At 55.7% G+C, this 5,000-nt stretch overlaps 2 non-coding genes across 2 annotated transcripts; both read right to left on the minus strand.

Moving 5' to 3' along the window:
* Positions 1 to 306: 306 nt before the first annotated feature.
* LOC126138853 (5.8S ribosomal RNA) lies at positions 307 to 461 on the minus strand. Its single transcript, XR_007528354.1, has one exon. It is a non-coding gene; the product is annotated as a 5.8S ribosomal RNA (ribosomal RNA).
* A 353-nt stretch (positions 462 to 814) lies between these two features.
* Positions 815 to 2,724, minus strand: LOC126138854 (small subunit ribosomal RNA). Its single transcript, XR_007528355.1, has one exon. It is a non-coding gene; the product is annotated as a small subunit ribosomal RNA (ribosomal RNA).
* Positions 2,725 to 5,000: the final 2,276 nt, after the last annotated feature.

The following is a 5,000-nucleotide window of genomic DNA, read 5'->3' on the forward strand; positions in this document are numbered from 1 at the left end:
CGGTGCTGGACTCTTCCCTGTTCGCTCGCCGCTACTGGGGGAATCCTTGTTAGTTTCTTTTCCTCCGCTTAGTAATATGCTTAAATTCAGCGGGTAGTCTCGCCTGCTCTGAGGTCGTTGTACGAGGTGTCGCACGCCACACCGCCAGCCGGCTGTGCACGCTACCGAGAAAGTACCGGTATGCGAACCGCCAGGCGACGGGCGCGCATCGCACGTTTAAGGAGACGCGGCCGGCCCCACAGGCGGCCACGACACTCCCAGGTCTCCGAAGGCGGGACAAACGCCGCGCGCTTCAGTATACGTAGCCGACCCTCAGCCAGACGTGGCCCGGGAACGGAATCCATGGACCGCAATGTGCGTTCGAAACGTCGATGTTCATGTGTCCTGCAGTTCACATGTCGACGCGCAATTTGCTGCGTTCTTCATCGACCCACGAGCCGAGTGATCCACCGTCCTGGGTGATCTTTTTTGTTTAGTTTCCACTGTCTCTTTCAAAACAGTTGCATAGGCGGGACTGAGGCGTTTGACGGCCCCTGTTCCAGCGTTCTGTGTCCAACGGCCTCACGGCCGATGGGCGTCGTACGGCTCCACACCGGAGCGGACAGGCACTCGGGCGAAAGTCATTCAAAACCGGCGCCAGGCGCCAGGTGCCGCAGGCCAGCCGCTCCAGAGCTTCAGCGCTCGTACCACACAACATTTTGTCCGTTAGTTTTGAGAGGCACGCGTGGTTCCGCACGCGGCGCACGGCTGCTGCCGTACAGGTAGCGTGTTGCGCGACACGACACGCACATCGAAAGACATGCAGTCTAGTCGGTAATGATCCTTCCGCAGGTTCACCTACGGAAACCTTGTTACGACTTTTACTTCCTCTAAATGATCAAGTTTGGTCATCTTTCCGGTAGCATCGGCAACGACAGAGTCGATGCCGCGTACCAGTCCGAAGACCTCACTAAATCATTCAATCGGTAGTAGCGACGGGCGGTGTGTACAAAGGGCAGGGACGTAATCAACGCGAGCTTATGACTCGCGCTTACTGGGAATTCCTCGTTCATGGGGAACAATTGCAAGCCCCAATCCCTAGCACGAAGGAGGTTCAGCGGGTTACCCCGACCTTTCGGCCTAGGAAGACACGCTGATTCCTTCAGTGTAGCGCGCGTGCGGCCCAGAACATCTAAGGGCATCACAGACCTGTTATTGCTCAATCTCGTGCGGCTAGAAGCCGCCTGTCCCTCTAAGAAGAAAAGTAATCGCTGACATGCACGAAGGATGTCACGCGACTAGTTAGCAGGCTAGAGTCTCGTTCGTTATCGGAATTAACCAGACAAATCGCTCCACCAACTAAGAACGGCCATGCACCACCACCCACCGAATCAAGAAAGAGCTATCAATCTGTCAATCCTTCCGGTGTCCGGGCCTGGTGAGGTTTCCCGTGTTGAGTCAAATTAAGCCGCAGGCTCCACTCCTGGTGGTGCCCTTCCGTCAATTCCTTTAAGTTTCAGCTTTGCAACCATACTTCCCCCGGAACCCAAAAGCTTTGGTTTCCCGGAGGCTGCCCGCCGAGTCATCGGAGGAACTGCGGCGGATCGCTGGCTGGCATCGTTTATGGTTAGAACTAGGGCGGTATCTGATCGCCTTCGAACCTCTAACTTTCGTTCTTGATTAATGAAAACATACTTGGCAAATGCTTTCGCTTCTGTTCGTCTTGCGACGATCCAAGAATTTCACCTCTAACGTCGCAATACGAATGCCCCCGCCTGTCCCTATTAATCATTACCTCGGGTTCCGAAAACCAACAAAATAGAACCGAGGTCCTATTCCATTATTCCATGCACACAGTATTCAGGCGGGCTTGCCTGCTTTAAGCACTCTAATTTGTTCAAAGTAAACGTGCCGGCCCACCCAGACACTCAATAAAGAGCACCTTGGTAGGATTTCAACGGGGTCCGCCTCGGGACGCACGAACACGCACGAGGCGGTCGCACGCCTTCGGCTCGCCCCACCGGCAGGACGTCCCACGATACATGCCAGTTAAACACCGACGGGCGGTGAACCAACAGCGTGGGACACAAATCCAACTACGAGCTTTTTAACCGCAACAACTTTAATATACGCTATTGGAGCTGGAATTACCGCGGCTGCTGGCACCAGACTTGCCCTCCAATAGATACTCGTTAAAGGATTTAAAGTGTACTCATTCCGATTACGGGGCCTCGGATGAGTCCCGTATCGTTATTTTTCGTCACTACCTCCCCGTGCCGGGAGTGGGTAATTTGCGCGCCTGCTGCCTTCCTTGGATGTGGTAGCCGTTTCTCAGGCTCCCTCTCCGGAATCGAACCCTGATTCCCCGTTACCCGTTACAACCATGGTAGGCGCAGAACCTACCATCGACAGTTGATAAGGCAGACATTTGAAAGATGCGTCGCCGGTACGAGGACCGTGCGATCAGCCCAAAGTTATTCAGAGTCACCAAGGCAAACGGACCGGACGAGCCGACCGATTGGTTTTGATCTAATAAAAGCGTCCCTTCCATCTCTGGTCGGGACTCTGTTTGCATGTATTAGCTCTAGAATTACCACAGTTATCCAAGTAACGTGGGTACGATCTAAGGAACCATAACTGATTTAATGAGCCATTCGCGGTTTCACCTTAATGCGGCTTGTACTGAGACATGCATGGCTTAATCTTTGAGACAAGCATATGACTACTGGCAGGATCAACCAGGGAGCTGCGTCAACTAGAGCTGAGCAGCCGGCCGCCCGGGAGTGTGTCCCAGGGGCCCGCGCGAACACGCAAGCGTCCGCTCAATTATTCTGCAAACAGGAGGAGGCTGAGCTCCCCTGCACAATACACCTCGAAACCCTCTCAGGTCCCGGCGGCGCGCAGCGCCGTCCTAAGTACTTGGTCGGGTTCGAGAGAGGCGCAATCGCCCGGAGTTAGGCGAGTAGACGCTTTAGGTGCGACCACCCGTGCTCCCAACTGAGCTTGCCGCTGCCGACAGAGGCCCGGGAGCGTGCTGTCGTGGCATTGCCGGCGGGAGACAACACGCGCCACCTACGGTGACCGGCAGCTCCAACGCCAGCGCCACAGAAGGGCAAAGGCCCCACGTGGGTGCCGAAGCGAACTCTCCCAGCACAGCGCACGTGCCAACACGTCTGCACAACTGCGATACAAACCACCAGCGAGAACCGCTGGGGCGACCGAGCAGCAGACGGCGTCGCGGCGCCGAGTGCCGGGCGGCGGCGCATCCTCAACGCACACAGTCCTCAGTCGGACCAGCACACTGCAGATGTCCACCGCGCTTCGCACCGGGCCCGCGAGGACCCACTTTGGCCGCCCGGCGCCGCGCGCAGGGTGCCCCGGCGCGCAGCTGCGCCGCCTGCCGCGTCCGTCGGCCGGCGCGCCTGCCACTGGGCGCCCCCACCAGCCGGCTGTAGCGCGTGCGCCCACGCACCGCGCGGCCAGCACGCCGGGCGGCCCCCCCCTCACCGGCCGGGGACGGTCCCACCCAGCCACCGCCGCGTATCGCTTCACACACAGATTTGCCCTTACTGATTTACCTCCAGCAACAACAACCGCACCACAATGGGTTTACCAGTTGTTCATTTGCGTTGCGTCACGTCACCAGCAAACGTAGACGTCCATCCCAGTTTGCAAATGCAACGATTATTGCATACCTGTCTGTTAGGTGTCACGACACACTACGTCTGCCCACATACACGCAACAAAATGTGCACGACTAGAGAACACGTGGGAGGTGGCCCCCTACGTATGCGATGTCCATTACGAGACCGACTGTCAACCAGCATCTGTACCATGTCGCAGATGTGGAACGCGGTGCACCATGCTATCACACTGTGTGAGAAGAGACGACTACGTTTGAATACACGCGCCACTACATCAACAGACGGCTCATGCTGATCGCCATCCAGGGCGTCCGTTACTCCCACACGTCTCTATGGCGTACCACACTGCAATGTAGCTGTTATGGGGAGACGGCACGTGGCTGAGTGCACAACATTTGGACCGTATGGTTCGCTGTTGTTGGGCGCAGTCGTACGGTCACACATGTGCCACAGCGTATCATTCAGTACATACGGACCTATGTGCAGTACAATGTGAGGATTAAGCTTACGATATCAGCGGACAGTGGACACAGGCCGTACCACGACGTAGACTGAGCGCTTCGACATGCGAATGCCAGTGAACAGCTGCGAAGGGCATTGAACACGCAAGCACCTGAACGACCAGCGTGCGAAGGCAGGGTGGAGGGGGGGGGGCGATGTACATCCTGCAGTTGTCCACATTACAGTGTACAGCGGGAGCATGTAAAAAGTAAGCAACACTTGCGAAGTGTTCAACATGAAACGACACACAAGAGGGTGGGCGGTGCGAGTAGCGAACTATATTCAGAGGGTTGTGGTTAGACAACACTAGATTAATGTAACGTGTCATATGCCAATTACAGAGCAGGTTAAGGCACAACGTGGGTTAGGTTAAGGCACAACGTGGGTTAGGTTAAGGCACAACGTGGGTTAGGTTAAGGCACAACGTGGGTTAGGTTAAGGCACAACGTGGGTTAGGTTAAGGCACAACGTGGGTTAGGTTAAGGCACAACGTGGGTTAGGTTAAGGCACAACGTGGGTTAGGTTAAGGCACAACGTGGGTTAGGTTAAGGCACAACGTGGGTTAGGTTAAGGCACAACGTGGGTTAGGTTAAGGCACAACGTGGGTTAGGTTAAGGCACAACGTGGGTTAGGTTAAGGCACAACGTGGGTTACGTTAAGGCACAACGTGGGTTAGGTTAAGGCACAACGTGGGTTACGTTAAGGCACAACGTGGGTTACGTTAAGGCACAACGTGGGTTACGTTAAGGCACAACGTGGGTTACGTTAAGGCACAACGTGGGTTACGTTAAGGCACAACGTGGGTTACGTTAAGGCACAACGTGGGTTACGTTAAGGCACAACGTGGGTTACGTTAAGGCACAACGTGGGTTACGT

This window comes from Schistocerca cancellata, unplaced genomic scaffold, assembly GCF_023864275.1.
Source record: "Schistocerca cancellata isolate TAMUIC-IGC-003103 unplaced genomic scaffold, iqSchCanc2.1 HiC_scaffold_672, whole genome shotgun sequence".
In the NCBI taxonomy this organism is placed as follows: Eukaryota; Metazoa; Arthropoda; class Insecta; order Orthoptera; family Acrididae; genus Schistocerca; species Schistocerca cancellata.